Raw genomic sequence first — 18,731 nt, 5'->3', positions numbered from 1 at the left:
TGAATGAGATCAGCGGACGTGAGCAACCTGATTCGGTATCACACCTGAGCTGTGCAGTTCAGGCGGAGGTGAGAAAACACGAGACGCGAGCGCTGAAACGCAGGGATGACTCAGAGAATAATCTATGCACAGTTTGGTGCTGATGAGACTAATAATGATTTCCTTTTTATCTCTTCTACCCTTTTTATTCATTATTGTATTAATATAAAAAAACTAAAAATAAAAAACAATAGGAAAAGTAAAAGTTAAACATATTATGATGAAAAACTTTTGAGGGCAGAAAATCCTTCTTTGCTTTGGGGGAAAAAAAAAACATCTGGATTGAACACTGGAAAAAATCAAAATCTAGATAAGTCATTTCTTCTTAAATTGAGGAGATTAAAGAGATATTTTGCCAATGGAACAAGACAATTTAGATTTAAAATAAGAAAACACAATTGCATTGTCTTATTCCAATTGCATTTGATCTAATTATCTTATTTTAAGTGTAAAAATTGGCAAATTATCAAATTTATCTATTCAAATCAAGGGTAAATACACTTAATTTTACTTATTTCTAGATAATTTTTGCAGTGAAAACAAATTTTTAGACATAGTATAACTTCAATATTTTCAAGTCATGCCATAAGGTTCCTTTGAACTTCCCTGCTAATTTAATTGCTTTTGCATCTCACATCTGTCCCTTAAGTTTTGGTTTTTATGTTTAACAGCAGGAAAAACAGCTGCAAAAAAACCCAAATCAACTTTTTAACAACATTTTTCTCTTTTAAAAACTGCAAAAACGATCTAGAAATAAGTAAAAATTTCTTAAATTAAGTGTATTTACCCTTAATTTCAGTAGGTAAACAAGATGATCTGCCAATGAAATGAGTATTTTTACTCTTAAAATGAGATAATTAGTTAATATGCACTTGAAATAAAACAATGCAATTGTCTATTCTAATTTTAAATGTACAGGTGCTGGTCATAAAATTAGAATATCATGAAAAAGTAGATTGATTTCAGTAATTCCATTTATAAAGTGAAACTTGTATATTATATTCATACATTACATACAAACTCATATATTTCAGATGTTTATTTTGTTTAATTTTGATGATTACAAATGACAACAAATGAAAATCTCAAATTCATCATATCAGAAAATTAGAATATTGTGAAAAGGTTCAAAATTGATGGCCCCTGGTGCCACACTCTAATCAGCTAATTAACTCAAACCACCTGCAAAAGCCTTTAAATGGTCTTTCAGTCTAGTTCTATAGGCTACACAATCATGGGGAAGACTGCTGACTTGACAGTTGTCCAAAAGACGACCATCGACACCTTGCACAAGGAGGGCAAGACACAAAAGGTCATCGCTAAAGAGGCTGGCTGTTCACAGAGCTCAGTGTCCAAGCACATTAATAGAGAGGCGAAGGGAAGGAAAAGATGTGGTCGAAAAAAGTGTACAAGCAAGAGAGATAACCGCACCCTGGAGAGGATTGTGAAACAAAACCCCTTCAAAAATGTGGGGGAGATTCACAAAGAGTGGACTGCAGCTGGAGTGAGTGCTTCAAGAACCACCACACACAGACGTATGAAAGACATGGGTTTCTGCTGTCGCATTCCTTGTGTCAAGCCACTCTTGAACCACAGACAGCGTCAGAAGCGTCTTGCCTGGGCTAAAGAGAAACAGGACTGGACTGCTGGTGAGTGGTCCAAAGTCATGTTCTCTGATGAAAGTAAATTTTGCATTTCCTTTGGAAATCAAGGTCCCAGAGTCTGGAGGAAAAGAAGAGAGGCACTTCATCCACGTTGCTTGAAGTCCAGTGTAAAGTTTCCACAGTCAGTGATGGTTTGGGGTGCCATGTCATCTGCTGGTGTTGGTCCATTGTGTTTTCTGAGGTCCAGGGTCAACGCAGCCACATACCAGGAAGTTTTAGAGCACTTCATGCTTCCTGCAGCTGACCAACTTTTTGGAGATGCAGATTTCATTTTCCAACAGGACTTGGCACCTGCACACAGTGCCAAAGCTACCAGTACCTGGTTGAAGGACCATGGTATCCCTGTTCTTAATTGGCCAGCAAACTCTCCTGACCTTAACCCCATAGAAAATCTATGGGGTATTGTGAAGAAGAAGATGCAATACACCAGACCCAACAATTCAGAAGAGCTAAAAGCCACTATTAGAGCAACCTGGGCTATCATAACACCTGAGCAGTGCCACAGACTGATCGACTCCATGCCACGCCGCATTGCTGCAGTAATACAGGCCAAAGGAGGCCCAACTAAATACTGAGTGCTGTACATGCTCATACTTTTCATGTTCATACTTTTCAGTTGGCCAACATTTCTATAAATCCTTTGTTTTTATTGGTCTTCAGTAATATTCTAATTTTCTGATATGATGAATTTGAGATTTTCATTTGTTGTCATTTGTAATCATCAAAATTAAACAAAATAAACATCTGAAATATATGAGTTTGTATGTAATGTATGAATATAATATACAAGTTTCACTTTTTAAATGGAATTACTGAAATCAATCTACTTTTTCATGATATTCTAATTTTATGACCAGCACCTGTACATTGTCTTGTTCCATTTGCAAAATATCTCACTTACCTCCTCAATTCAAGACAAAATGCACTTATTTTAAGAAACAATGACTCATTAAGATTTTATTTTTTTGCAGTGTAGATTTGTTTTTCTGAATTAGCACCATACCTGAAATAGTGAGCTTTGAGAAGCTGCAGTGTCACTGGGAATCCATCAGTATTTATCTGTTGTCTCTCGCAGAAACAGAAAGCTAAAGCATTGGAGAAGGCCTCCTCTCACCTCAGATACTGCAACACTGATGCTAGTGCGACTAAAAAGTGGCTTAACATGTAACCTTAAAAAAGCACCAAGCATGCGGATGGTTGTACAAGTGTGTTTGCTGGGTGTCTGAGTCACCAGAGAGACAAATGTTACAAAGGAGCCACATTTGTTTCCCAAATAGAAGGGAAAATGGCAGCTGGGAATGTTGTTGTTGGAAGCTTAGCTCTGATGGGAATAGGGAAAGGGAGGGGAGGGGGGGTTACTGGTCGTGCAACTGGGCTAAAAGCAGAAAGTGTGGAGGCATTAATCTGCAATGAAACCCAGGAAGAATGACTCAGGGCTTCAGGGCTGGGAAGTCTCCCCCCCCCCCCTCTTCTTTCTCTCGTTTTCTTTCAACTGTCTGAATGTGAGAACGGAAATCTGTGTGCTCATCATTCCTATCTGCAATGCAGCAGGCTGCTGGGGATCGCATTCACAGCCGCTGTGCCAATGTGCTAAGGCTGCACGCAGAGAGGAAAGGAATAAAGAAGGAAGGCAGAGAACCGTGGAGTAAGCAGAAGAATAGAAGGTATCCATTAAAATCTGACCCAGTAGCTGAAAGCATTGGGCGACGATAGCCGAACAGCAGACACTTCCTGTTTAGAGGACTGACGGGGAGTCAGACTGTATGCATGCATGCATGCAGGTTTAAACCCGAAGCGCACAGACTGTATAAAACATGAGCTGGGATATCGACCAGCTCCGGTCACTGAAGCACAAGATGAGACAATAACTTGTTTTTAGCTACTAGTTCCTTAATGCCTCAATATTTTTATTTCATTTGAAAAAAAATGTTATCTTTTCCACATCTTTGTTATAAAATCCAAAATTCATTAGTTTATATTCTAAAACATTCTCCTGCCACTAAATATTTTAAAATATTTTTTAATTTCTGCATTTATTCAAACTGTTTACACTACAAAAACTTTCTAGAAATAAGTAAAATTTTCTCAAATTAAGTATATTTACCCTTGATTTGAGTATGTAAATGAGATAATTTGCCAATGGAATGAGTATTTTTATTCTTAAAATAAGATAATTAGATAATATGCAGTTGAAATAAGACAATGCAATTGTGTTTTCTTATTTTAAACCTAAATTGTCTTGTTCCATTGGCAATATGTCTCTTTTATCTCCTCAATTCAAGAACAAATGCACTTATTTTAAGAAAAAAGGACTTATCTAGATTTTGATTTTTTCCAGTGTAGATTAGATTAGATTAGATTAGATTAGATGACCTTTTTGGATCTCACAGCGGAGAAATTCACTCGTCACATATTGGCATAGAAGTTAAAGAAGGTGCAAACAAGGAGGAAAAAGGTGCATTAAGAATAAACAATAAACAATATATATACAGTATATCCAGGTATATACAGTATATCAAGATAAATAAGGATTAAGGTGCAAGTGTACCTGTATCGCACACAATGAAAAACAAAATAAAAATAAGAAATAAAAAAAATAAGGAATAAAAATATGTACAATCCGGATGGTTTATTATTTAGTATTAAGCATGCTTTTATTTATTGATAAAATCTGAAGGATAATTTAGATTAGTAGCTTCATATAAAAAAAAAAAAAAATCTTTGTTGCAATAAAACACAAGGTCCTTCCTGCCCGGTGATGAAGTTTTCATTTTCCTAATATGCAAATAGTCCAGTGGTACATCTACATAAAAAGAAATTATAGCAATGAGTTGGAAAATAGCCTCTATGAGAAAAGTGTCTGCAAAGGGTGAGAAGAAGTGTTTATGTGCAAACTAACATTAGCGTTTTATTCTAGCAAGCTGAGAAGAATTCAAATAGTTTCGAGTCTGTTTGTGTTTTTTATACTATCAACCTGTCAGGGACTTTAGATAAAAGTTCCTGCATGTTTAAAACCCAAACACTCAACGGAATTAGGTGACTCTGCTGAAAAATACTACTTCTTTTTTCATTTTTAAAGCCGGAAAAAAAAAAATCCAGACTAATTTTTACCACCAAACTCTACTTAGAGCTGCTCTAAGTGATATTAAAATGCAAAAACTGTTTTGGACTTGGAAGGAGCTGCAGCAGCACATTAGTCATCAATGAAGTGTTTCAGCTCTAAAAGTTTATGGCTTAAAAATCTAATCTCTCTGATTAATTGTTCTCCATTTAGTTTTATAAAAAAAAAAGGTGAGAAATTACATACTTTACTGTTACACTGGAAAAAAATCCAAATCTAGATAAGTCAACTTTTACTAGATTAAGTGCATTTGTTCTTGAATTGAGGAGGTAAGTGAGACACCTTGCCAATGGAACAAAACAATTTACATTTAAAATAAGAAAAAACAATTGCATTGTCTTATTTCAAGTGCATATTATCTAAATATCTTATTTTAAGAGTAAAAATACTCATTCCATTGGCAGGTGATCTTATTTACCTACTCAAATTAAGGGTTATTTTTACTCATTTCAAGATCGTTTATGCAGTGTAAAAACTAGCTTTTATTTCAATCATTCTGTGAGGAGATCTTAATGAAAAGAGAAACGAAATTCAAGCTTGGAAACGTGTTTTTAAAACAACCATGATTCGAAACTAACTATGAAAACACATCACTAAATATTTGCCTCTAGTGGTTTCACACTAGCTGCATCAGTTATAAGTAGACGTCTAAAGATGAAAAGTGCTAAACTTGTGTCGCTCGGAGCTACAGAAGCCAAAGGAGTCGATTGATGGGAAAAAAATTCCACATTTTCCAAAAAATTCCATCTGGATTAACAAAAAAATCCAGCCATACAAGTCACTTAAACATACCTGGAAATGAGCCTCCTATGATCTCTCAGTGGATACAGAAAGTAAAACATTTTACATGATGGAATAAATAAGGTACATTTATTTATGAGAAGATCGACCCGGTTACTGAATATCTTGCTTAGTACTCTTATACAAATACTATAACCATGTAAAATTCTAATCATTAATACTATTATTATTATTATGGCTTTTTCTAAATCTAAAATATCCTCACTGGAAAAAATCCAAAACTAGATAAGTCAATTTTTCTTAAATTAAGTGCATTTGTTCTTCAATTAAGGAGGTAAGTGAGACACTTTGCCAATGGAACAAAACAATACACTGGAAAAACGATCTAGAAATAAGTAAAAATTTCTTAAATTAAGTGTATTTACCCTTAATTTGAGTAGGTAAATGAAATGATTTGCCAATGGAATCAGTATTTTTACTCTTAGAATAAGATATTTAGATAGAATTCACTTGAAATAAGACAATATAATTGCGTTTTCTTATTTTAAATGTAAATTGTCTTGTTCCATTGGCAAAATGTCTCTTTAACCTTCTCAATTCAAGAACAAATGCACTTATTTTAAGAAGAAATGACTAATATAGATTTTGATTTTTTCCAGTGTAAGAAAAAACAATTGCATTGTCTTATTTCAAGGGCATTTTATCTAATTATCTAATTTTAAGAGTAAAAATACTCATTCCATGGGCAAGTGATCTTATTTACCTACTCAAATTAAGGGTAAATACACTTAATTTAAGACATTTTTACTTATTTTAAGATCATTTTTGCAGTGCTCTTCTAGAGTACTGACGCAGATAAGATACACTGGAAAAACAATCTAGAAATAAGTAGAAATTTCTTAAATTAAATGTATTAACCCTTAATTTGAGTAGGTAAATGAGATAATTTGCCAATTGAATGAGTATTTTTACTCTTAAAATAAGATAATTAGATAAAATGCACTTAAAATTAGACAATGCAATTGTGTTTTCTCATTTTAAGCATAAATTGTCTTGTTCCATTATCAAAATGTATCTTTTACCTCCTCAATCCAAGAACAAATGCACTTATTTTAAGAAGAAAATGACTTTTTTCCCCAGTGTATGTGCTATATCCTTTACAGCAATGCTGTTTTCCGACAGTTTAGACCTACACTGGAAAAACGATCTAATAATAAGTAAATATTTGTTAAATTAAGTGTATTTACCCTTAATTTGAGTAGTTAAATTAGATATTTTGCCAATGGAATGAGTATTTTTACTCTTAAAATAAGATATTTAGATAAAATGCACTTGAAATAAGACAATGCAATTGTGTTTTCTTATTTTTACATGTAAATTGTCTTGTTCCATTGGCAAAATGTCTCTTTTACCTTCTCAATTCAAGAGCAAATGCACTTATTTTAAGAAAAAATGACTTATCTAGATATAGATTTTTTCCAGTGTAATCATTATTCTTCTTATTTTTTTTGTGTTTGTTTTTTCCCTGTTCTTCTTTGTGATGCTATTTTCCTGTTAATCTTGGAAATACTCAAGTTCAGCTCTGTGGAGGTTTAATCTGAGGACATCAGCGTTGTGTGGTGCGAATTTAAAAAAAAAGAGGAAAGCCGACTTGAAGGACAAAAGAGGTCAATTCAGGGATAAATAATCAGCAATCCCCTGAGAAACTTCAATTCAAGAAAATAAGATACGTGAAAAAGCAGCTATGTGCACAGAAAAAAAGTTTAACCCTCCCAAAGAGGAACTTTGCAAAAAAAGCCGACAAAGAAGCACTTTGAAAATCTGGAGAGAAAATACAGTAGTTAAGGATATAAGAACGACAAACTGACTTTACAGCCTATTTAGCCATTTCTCTACGGTCTCTGCTCTAAGCTGATTCAGAAAGTCAATCGAGTTCAACCCTTCGGTTTAGTTCAACAATAGTTAGGATGCTGTTCCTAGGAATGATGTGAAGCCTCTAGAACAAACACAGAGGGCACCACACCCGGGTGTGTGTGTTTGCATGACGCTTTTGCAGGCTGGGAGGTCTGAGCAGCGTGCAGCAGCGTGCAATCTCCACCTGAACACTGCCCCGGCATGCAAAGTCCTCCCTCTGTATTTATCGGTTTAAGGTCAGTGAGAGATTCAGCTACTTTTGATTACCTAGCTACAAACCATCAGAATGAAGAGAACACAAAAAGACTAGGTGTTCATTCCTAAATCAGGGCGAGGAATACAGGCTGGGAGGGAGGAATAAAATGGAGCAATTATCTGGAATTATATCCATTTTTAGTTTAGGAACTAACAAAAGAAAGCAGACTATGGGAGGCTTTGTGTGACTGAAGGTAGTGTTCCTAAAACTGTAAAAATAAGCAAAAGTTTGACTTCTTTGAGCAAGCTGCCTGGAATTGTACAGCAATACACTGTAAAAAAGTGCATTTGTTCTTGGATTGAGAAGGTAAAAGAGACATTTTTCCAATGGAACAAGACAATTTACATGTAAAATAATAATTAAAAAAAGCAAACAATTGCATTGTGTTATTTCAAGTGCGTTTTTTTCACAATTATCTTATTTTAAGAGTAAAAATACTAATTCCACTGGCAACCATCTCATTTATACGGAAGAGCATTAGGGCCAGTGGAAAAAAAAAAAAAAGTTAACTGATTTTTAAATTTTATTTCAGTTTAACATGGGAAAAAACTCAGAATTCTGACTTTTTTCCCGGATTTCTGACTTTAATCTCAGAATTTTGACTTTTTTCTCAGATTTCTGACTTTTTTTCTCAGATTTCTGACTTTTTTTCTCAGAATTCTGACTTTAATCTCAGAATTCTGACTGAATTTTGACAATAAAAAAGTCAGAATTCTGAGATTAAAGTCAGAATTCTGAGAAAAAAGTAAAATAAAAATAAAAAATCAGTTAACTTTTTTTTTTCCACTAGCCCTAATCATCTTCCGTACATTTACCTACTCAAATTAAGGGTAAATACACTTCATTTAAGATATTTTTCTAGATTGTCTTTCCAGTGTAGGCGGGTCTAAACACACGTTTTCCAGCGTGTCATTAGGAGGAACTGTAGCCACATGTTGGATAACTGTTCCCACAGAGAATAAAGAGGATCCTGCATCAAACTAGGACGCTTAAAACACGCTGCCTAAATATGAACAGTCCTTCTTTTTAACCCAACCCCCCATGTTTTCTCCATTGTAGTCAACTCTTCTCTCTAGAACATTCTGGCAGCACCATCAGCGTGATGAGCATAGTTGGGCCTAGTTTCTGCTTCCTCCATTTCCATCTTACAGCTCTACCAACGCACTGCCTTCATTAGGTAATAGAGTAGCCCCCTCACTCCTCATTTTCCTCCCCGGCTGCCTTCTGCTCTGGCTTGGCTCTTCTCTCCCTCCCTCTCTGCACATCAAAGCGCGTCTCTCCGTCACTCTGGGGGATAGAAACGGTTAATGCCTGGGGCTTTGATGTTCCTCTGCTGGGCGAGCTCAGCCAATCCTCGGCCTTGCGCTCGCCTCCCATCCCTACATCATCTAATAATTCTTTGTGGAGGAGAGGCGGCAGAGTGAGAAAGAAGAGATTATGAAACACTCTTTCGCTCCTCTTCCACATATATCCATCTTTTCTCTCATAAATATGGAGTTCCTGTCCCTCTGAAAAACACAAACGCCTCCAATAAAATCATTGTATCTTTTCTCTTTTTTATTTATTGTTCCACAGATTTTCTGACGGCCTCGTTTCTGTTCGAATCCCTTATTTTATTTCCATCTTCTGTAGCTTATATTATTATATCCAGGTAACTCAGTCCCGTTTCAAGTGAGGGTGGAGATGAGATGGAGGGTGAATCCTTTAACCCGGCTGGGCCGTAGGAACGGCAGCATCAAACAGCAGCAGCATGCAGACAGGTCGCTGCCTCAGTGACACGTCTCGATAAGTTTCACATGTGCAGCTCTGAGCGGTAAACCCCCCCAATTATACATTGCCTTTGTTTTTGCTTTAGATCATCAAAGATAGCTTTATTTTGTTTTATCCACTGAAGGGGGAAAGCCACCAAACCTACCTGGGAAAAAAATAAATTTGACATAACTAACCTTGTTTCTAAAGTTTAACTTCTCAGGGTAAACTTCCAGTTAATTACAACCAGAAAGCAAGAAATGATTTGACTAAAACTGGTCTGACAGCATGAAATATGGTAAAAGATAAAAAAAAAAAGTCAAGAAAAGATGAGAAATGCAGTATCTGCCATGAAGCTGGCCTGGAAAGGCTACAAATCCATTGTTTACATCTTTACAACAAATTACAGTGTGAGCTGCTATCAACTAAGACAAAACATGCACTGGAAAAAACTAAATCTAGATAATTCATTTTTTTCTTTAAAAAAGTGCATTTGTTCTTGAATTGAGGAGGTAAAAGAGACATTTTGCCAATGGAACAAGACAATTTACATTTAAAATAAGAAAATACTATTGCATTGTCTTATTTCAAGTGCATATTATCTAATTATCTTATTTTAAGAGTAAAAATACTCATTCCATTGGCAAACTATCAAATGTACCTACTCAAATTAAGGGTAAATACACTTAATTTAGGACATTTTTACTTTCTAGATCGTTTTTCCAATGGGGAAGATAGGTCAACCTCGACGATTTGCTAATGGAACTAGATAATTTACATTTAAAATAAGAAATGGGTGATGATGAATGGGATTCAATTCTTTTAAATAATGGCTCATACATTAGAGAAGCCAAGGGTAAATGTATTCAATACAAAATTCTCAATAGATATTATTTTACGCCTTCCAGACTTTATAAAATGGGTGTTGGAAGAAATTATCTCTGTTCGCTGGAAAATTTATCTAGAAATAAGTAAAAGTTTTCTTAAATTAATTGTATTTACCCTTAATCTGGGTAGGTAAATTAGATAATTTGCCAATGGAATGAGTATTTTTACACTTAAAATAAGATAATTAGATAAAAAGCCCTTGAAATTAGAGAATGCAATTGTGGTTTCTTATTTTAAATGTAAATTGTCTTGTTCCATTGGCAAAGTGTCTCTTTTACTTCCTCAATCCAAGAACAAATGCACTTATTTTAAGATAAAAATGACTTTTCTAGGTTTCCATTTTTTCCAGTGTTGGAAATGTGATAAAGCTAAAGGTACTCCGATACATGCCCTTTGGGAATGCCCGTTGGTCTCTCCATTATGGAATGAAGTATTGTGCTAAATGCAGGGTTGGTTGCCTTGTTATTTGCCAAAATCACCCAGACTGTGTTTACTTGGAGATAAAAGTGAGGTACCACTGTTAGACAGACACGCTTTTAGAGTGTTGAGCACTGCATTGGTCACATGTGCCCGACTTATTTTAAAGTTATGGAAGGACCCCCATTCCCCAACAATTAGAATGTGGAAAATGACTGAAAATGTTGCTTGTGAAAATTCTAATAATGAAGCAGCAGAGAAATGCAGTATCTGCCATGAAGCTGGCCTGGAAAGGCTACAAATCCATTGTTTACATCTTTACAACAAATTACAGTGTGAGCTGCTATCAACTAAGACAAAACATGCACTGGAAAAAATCTAAATCTAGATAAGTCATTTTTTTCTTAAAATAAGTGCTGTTGTTCTTGAATTGATGAGGTAAAAGAGACATTTTGCCAATGGAACAAGACAATTGACATTTAAAATAAGAAAATACAATTGCATTGTCTTATTTCAAGTGCATATTATCAAATTATCTTATTTTAAGAGTAAAATTACTCATTCCATTGGCAAACTATCTCATTTACCTACTCAAATTCAGAGTGAATGCAGTTAATTTAAGAAAATTTTACTTATTTCTAGATCGTTTTTGCAGTGCAGTTTTTGCACATATATGTCTAAAATTGATTTGGACTTTAAGGCAGCAAAACAAGGATTTGCACTAAACCTCACTGTTTTGTTCTTTGATATTTTTACTGTAATGTTTTTTGTTTTGTTTATGTTTTAAAAATTGAAAAATTCAATGAAAAACTTGAATTACAAAATAAGAAAAATTATTGCCTGAAGTTCAGATTATCTAATTATATTATTTTAAGAGTACAAAATACTATTTCCACTGGCTAATTATCTTATTTACCTACTCAAATTGAGGATAAATACACTTCATTAAAGAAATGTTGACTCGTTTCTAGATGGTTTTTGCAGTGATCGGGGTTCTCCTTCCAAATCTACTCCAGGAGAGCATCATTGAGTCATCCAGGAGGTAACAATCCAATCCAGACACCAAACGTGTTTTTAATTTTAGCGTAAATCCGTTCACTGATACGTTTCCTGGGATGTTGGGTTGTTAGATTTTACTGCACTGGAAAAATGATTTAGAAATAAGTAAAAATTTCTTAAATTAAGTGTATTTACCCTTAATTTGAGAAGGTAAATGAGATAGTTTCCCAATGGAATGAGTAATTTTACTCTTAAAATAAGATAATTGGTTAGCATGCACGTGAAATAAGACAAAGCAATTGTGTTTTCTTATTTGAAGTGTAAATTGTCTTGTTTTATTGGCAAAATGTCTCTTTTACATCCTCAATCCAAGAACAAATGCACTTATTTTAAGAAAAAAAGACTTATCTAGATTTCGATTTTTTCCAGTGTGGGAGGATATTTCCAACCAAATTGGAGAATATTTTTTGTCTTAAAATTCCTCTTAAATGTGCAACTATGAATTTGATAGAGGTATTACTAAAGTTGAGAAGTAATTGAATAGAAATCATGTTTGGAATAATTTATGGAATAAATCAAAATAAAATAAATAAAGCAAGAATAAAAAAAAAAAAAGAAAATCTATAAATGAGAAGATGGTTCAGGATGGAACCTCCAACCACCCAGGACTGGATAAATATTTTACATTAACATAACAGAAACTTAAATCTGATCAAAATATCCTCAGTATATGAAACTAGTAACATCTAATTTCCCTAAAACAATAAAATAATCTGCATCCGTATTCATGCATCAAGTTTTCCAGTGAGCCTCCATCATTACACTGTAAAAAAAATCTAGATAAGTAATTTTTTCTTAAAATAAGTGCATTTGTTCTTGGATTGAGGAGGTAAAAGTGACATTTTGCCAATGGAACAAGACAATTTACACTTCAAATAAGAAAACACAATTGCTTTGTCTTATTTCAAGTGCATGTTAACCAATTATCTTATTTTAAGATTAAAAATACTGATTCCATTGGGAAACCATCACATTTACCTACTCAAATTAAGGGTAAATACCCTTAATTTAAGAAATAGTTACTTATTTTTAGATCGTTTTTCCAGTGTATGTTGTTAATTTATCCATATCTGATCTTTTTTCTGCATTTATTTTTTTGTTGCTTCCATTCATTTAATCTTATGTCTCATTTGGTTGCAATAAGGATGTATATAAGACCAGTAAAAGCAATGCAAAGAAATTAGGAAAGAAACGAACCATGAATCCAGCTCCTCACCAGGAAGTCCTGAAGGAGAACATGCAACCCTCAAGTTTTGACCTGAAACTCCAGATTGCTTTATTGTAAATAAATCCAACTTTCAACAAGACCATTAAGCTCCTATTTAGCTGCAGGGGAAAAAAATACTCTGACATTTTAGGCCCAGTCTGACTCTGATAGCTTTATGCACCTAAAAGAGAAAAATCCTTGTTGTGTATTCGCCTGAGTAATCTTTGTCTGATCATAGAGGAAACACAGAGATCTCTATGGGGTCAAATACTTCTCTACAGCGTCGTATAAACAAACGCTTTTGTCCTACCGGGAGTGGGAAGAGCGCATAATAATAAGCTCATCAACATCTGCAACCGCGTCTTTACTGATTAGAACAATAAAACAATCAGGCCCGTTATAAGGGCTGCCTCTGTGTTATGAAACTAACATTTGTCCTGATCCGTTTACTGTTACGTTTGTGAGTCTTTTGCAGCAGCGACAGTGAAAGCCTCACATGAACGACGCCTCGTTTAGCCCAACTAATGCAAGTTTTGTGCTTTGTGATGATTTGCAGAAGCAGTTTCTCAGATAGTAATATTGGGCGCTGAGGTTTTAATCTACACCGGAGGGCTGGAGGAGTGCAGACAGAATGCCACTGTGGGTTTACAGCTTCCCAGAACTTACCTCATCGCTCTGTATAAGAAAAACACAGCAGAAGCCCTTAACGTTAGGATTAAAGAACCAAAAATGTGAAAAGCCACAAGGAAGAATGTTGAATCAGTGCTTGGAGGACAATCAGTCAGCTGCTTTTCTTTGTAATTGTGGTATTTTACAGCTAAAAGTCAAACAATAAATGACAGTCATGTAATTAACGGCACATCTCTTTTGAGATCAAGTGGATGAAAAATACAGGGGTCATAAATCGAAACAACAATTAGTGCTGTTGTTGAAGCTCCCTCAGCATTTCTGACAGTCTGAACTCTTTGAGGCGGAGAGAAAGCCTCAAACACTTTTCATCGAGCGGTTCGAAACAAGGCTGGAACGACCAGCCGCCGTAATCGATGGCAAAGGCATCGATGTTTTCTATTACTTGTCCACAAAGCTTCATCTGGTCGTAGCTTTCAGCACCACTGGGTGAGTTTACTTTGGAAACAGTTTCAGTAAAATCAGAGGGTTAGAAGAAACCCTCTGATTTTACTGAAACTGACTGAAAAATAAAATCGAAATAAGTCAGTTTTTCTTCAAATAAATGGACTTGTTGGGGGTAAGTGAGACACTTTGCTAATGGAACAAGACAATTTACATTTAAAATAAGAAAACAAAAATTGCATTGTCTTATTTCTAGTGTATATTATCTATTTATCTTATTTAAAGAGTAGAAATACCAATTCCATTGGTAAATCATCTTATTAAGTTACTCAAATTAAGGGTAAATACACTTAATTTAAGACATTTTTACTTATATCTAGATAGTTTTTGCAGTGTACCGCTAAAAAGTTACTGAATTCACTTTAAAAGTTGTCTAACTTTTTATTCTTGCAATGAAAATGTGTTTATGGAAATGTTTAGATCTGGATTTTATTTATTAACTCTATGCCTAATCACGTGAATGTGACGAATTTTCCAAATCAGACAGATGCCCACTGCAAAAACGATCTAGAAATAAGTAAAAATTTCTTAAATTAAGTGTATTTATCCTTATTCTAAGTAGGTAAATAAGATAGTTTGCCCATGGAATGAGTATTTTTACTCTTAAAATTATATAATTAGATAATATGCACTGGAAATAAGACAATGCAATTGTTTTTTTTTTTATTTTAAGTGTAAATTGTGTTGTTCCATTGGCAAAGTGTCTCTTGTATCTCCTCAATCCAAGAACAAATGCACTTATTTTTAAAAATAATGACTTATCTAGATTTAGATTTTTTCCAGTGCAAATACCCATCTATCACTGGAAAAATTATCTAGAAATAAGTAAATATTTCTCAAATTAAGTGTATTTATCCTTAAATTTAGTAGGTAAATTAGATAGTTTGCCAATGGAATGAGTTTTTTTTACTTTTAAAATAAGATAAATAGATAATGTGCACTTGAAATAAGACAATTTATTGTTTTATCTCATTTTGAGTGTAAATTGTCTTGTTCCATTGGCAAAATGTCTCTTTTGCCTCCTCAATCCAAGAACAAATGCAGTTATTTTAAGAAAAAATTTATTATCGAGATTTTGACTTTTTCCAGTGCATCTTATTGACCTACTCAAATTAAGGGCAAATACACTTAATTTAAGAAATTTTTACTTTTATCTTAATCGTTTTGCAGTGTACCACTAAAAAGTTACAGAATTTACTCTATAAGTTGTCTAACTTTTTATTCTTGCATTGAAAAGGTGTTTATGGAAATGTTTAGATCTGGATTTTATTTATTAACTCTATGCCTAATCACTTGAATGTGACGGATTTTCCAAATCAGACAGATGCACACTGCAAAAACGATCTAGAAATAAGTAAAAATGTCTTAAATTAAGTGTATTTATCCTTATTCTAAGTAGGTAAATGAGATAATTTGCCCATGGAATGAGTATTTTTACTCTTGAAATAAGATAATTAGATAATATGCACTGGAAATAAGACAATGCAATTGTTTTTTTTTATTTTAAGTGTAAATTGTGTTGTTCCATTGGCAAAGTGTCTCTTGTATCTCCTCAATCCAAGAACAAATGCACTTATTTTTAAAAATAATGACTTATCTAGATTTAGATTTTTTCCAGTGCATGGACCAAATACCCATCTATCACTGGAAAAACGATCTAGAAATAAGTAAAAATGTCTTAAATTAAGTGTATTTATCCTTATTCTAAGTAGGTAAATGAGATAATTTGCCCATGGAATGAGTATTTTTACTCTTGAAATAAGATAATTAGAGAATATGCACTTGAAATAAGACAATGCAATCGTGTTTTCTTATTTCAAGTGTAAATTATCTTGTTCCACTGCAAAATGTCTCTTTTACCTCCTCAATTCAAGAACAAATGTACTTATTTTAAGAAAAAATTACTTATCTAGATTTCGATTTTTTTTCCAGTGCATGGACCAAATACCCATCTATCACTGGAAAAATTATCTAGGAATAAGTAAATATTTCTCAAATTAAGTGTATTTATCCTTAAATTTAGTAGGTAAATTAGATAGTTTGCCAATGGAATGAGTTTTTTTACTTTTAAAATAAGATAATTAGATAATGTGTACTTGAAATAAGAAAATTTATTGTTTTATCTCATTTTGAGTGTAAATTGTCTTGTTCCATTGGCACAATGTCTCTTTTGCCTCCTCAATCCAAGAACAAATGCAGTTATTTTAAGAAAATTACTTATCTATATTTGGATTTCTGCCACTGTTATGAGCCTGAATATCATGGCTGTGTGTTTCTGCAGGTCCTGTTTTGATTTATTTTAGTCAGGAAGTTTTAGTTTTCAGTCATAATCCGCATCATAATTCATAATCATAATTTCCACAATCCAAAGCAGGTCAGATGAGGTCATTTTTCAGGTGGCTGATGTGTCTCTCCAACATGCAAAGAACCTTTTCTCAGGAAAAGAGACCAACTCGACGACACCAGCATCAAAAAGGTTGGATCTAAATCCAGTTAGAAATTTGAGGTGAAAATATTGAAAGAAATAATCCATATGAGGATCACACAATGCAAAGGCTTGGGATGGCAATGAGCAAATGTTTCAGCATCATCTCCTTTTCCTCTGAATAATTCGGTTCATTACTGCTTTTCAATAAAATCTTTTCTTCCTTTCAGATTTTCACAATGTTTCTCGTCCTTTTTATTTTCCCACAGCTGATTTCTGTCAATTTATTTTCAAACCCCGGCTTTTAACTGCAAAAACGATCTAGAAATAAGTAAAAATTCCTTAAATTAAGTTTATTCACCCTTAATTTGAGTAGGTAAATGAGATAGTTTGCCAATGGAATGAGTATTTTTACTCTTAAAATAAGATAATTAGATAATATGCACGTGAAATAAGACAATGGAATTGTGTTTTCTTATTTTAAGTGTAAATTGTCTTGTTCCATTGGCAAAATGTTTCTTTTACCTCCTCAATTCAAGAACAAATGCACTTATTTTAAGAAAAAATGACTTATATAGGTTTAGATTTTTGCAGTTTAGTCTGATTTGTTTTGTACTTATAGGGCAAATTACTTTTTCTAAAAGTTTTCTGTGCAGACAGTTCGATGTTCTCTTTGGTCGGCATGGATGCTTTCCTTTTATAAGCTTCCCACTTAGTGTTTTCCTGCTCTGAATGTTAGACCCAGATGTCTGGGAACAAACAACGTGTTTGTTCACAATCCGAGTTGTTTTTTTCTCTTTTTTCACTGAAAAAATGATCAAGAAATAAGTAAAAATATCTTAAATTAGGTGTATTTACCCTTAATTGGAGTAGGTAAATGTGATGGTTTGCCAGTGGAATGATTATTTTTACTCTTAAAATAAGATAATTAGATAATTTGCACTTGAAATAAGACAATGCAAATGTGTTTTCTTATTTTAAGTGGAAATTGTCCTGTTCTATTGGCAAAATGTCTCTTTTACCTCCTAAATCCCTAAAAAAATCACTTATTTTAAGAAAAAATGACTTATCTAGATTTCATTTTTTTCCAGTGTTTTAACCCTTTTTATTGTTTTAGCTGAAAGCTTTGGTGTTTCTTATCAAAAAGAACTGGGCCAGCTCGGTGAACATGCATAAAGTTTTCAAGTAGTCTCTTTGAACCTCAGAATAATGTGACAAAATTAAATAAGCACATTTTTTCCCCCCAAAAAGACGCAAACTGTGGGGTTATCCTAGAATCTATTACTCAGCATGGAGTGATCATTATGCAATGTTTGACTCTACATTTAAAAGTTTTTCTTAATGTTTTCATCCTGGATGAAATAGTTGTTTTAATTCTGTGGCCAAAAAAGTGACAGATCAGACAGCTGACTGAACGGCTCTAATAGGATGATTGCATTTTTAGATGATACAGGCTTAGATGGATGCAATCTTCATTTGTATGCATTTAACTAATTTAAGGCTTTTATTTTAGGCTTATATGACTGAGCTGCTCTTTTCCACCATGGGATGATTAAACAACCAAATATGAATAAATGCTGATGAAGTCTCTTAAAAAGCTGCATAAAAAACAGACTTTTTGGATCCGTTTGCCTGAAAAATTTTCCCAGTCTTCTCAGCACAAATGATACAGTTTGTATAAATTTATTGGCTTCTCTGACTTTAAGAGTCGACTGATTTTGAAAAGAAAATTGATTAGTTAATTCAGAAAAACTAAGAGTCTCCAAGGGTCAAAGCTACTAAAACCTGGAAAATATTGGAATGCTATTGATGTGGATTCAACTAATCGGATTAATTGATTACTGAAATAATTGTCAATTAATTTAGTGATCGATTAATCCTTAATTGGAGTTAAGAGACTCTAAAACATGCCATTAGCTGAGAAAGCTAATGACTTAGAGCAGTAATTATACAAATATTGTACAGAAATACATACAAATTTTGCATTTAAGATTAAAAAAATATCTTTTTTCTGTCAATCTGCTCCATTCAGAACTCCTCAAGTGAAAAAGTTAAAGTTTTATCTTGTTTAATTTTGAAAGTCTTCTTTAAGGAACCTTTGGCTATCAGATTATTATTTA

General features: G+C 33.6%; 1 protein-coding gene across 12 annotated transcripts in view; it reads right to left on the bottom strand.

Moving 5' to 3' along the window:
- The window catches only part of tanc2b (tetratricopeptide repeat, ankyrin repeat and coiled-coil containing 2b), a 251,316-nt gene that overhangs the window by 58,973 nt on the left and 173,612 nt on the right, over window positions 1–18,731 (bottom strand). The gene's annotated exons all lie outside the window — the stretch shown is intronic.

The sequence above is a fragment of the Cyprinodon tularosa genome, unplaced genomic scaffold (genome assembly GCF_016077235.1).
Source record: "Cyprinodon tularosa strain WSP-4 unplaced genomic scaffold, ASM1607723v1 ctg38, whole genome shotgun sequence".
NCBI lineage: Eukaryota > Metazoa > Chordata > Actinopteri > Cyprinodontiformes > Cyprinodontidae > Cyprinodon > Cyprinodon tularosa.
This window is presented reverse-complemented; position numbering and strand designations above follow the sequence as displayed.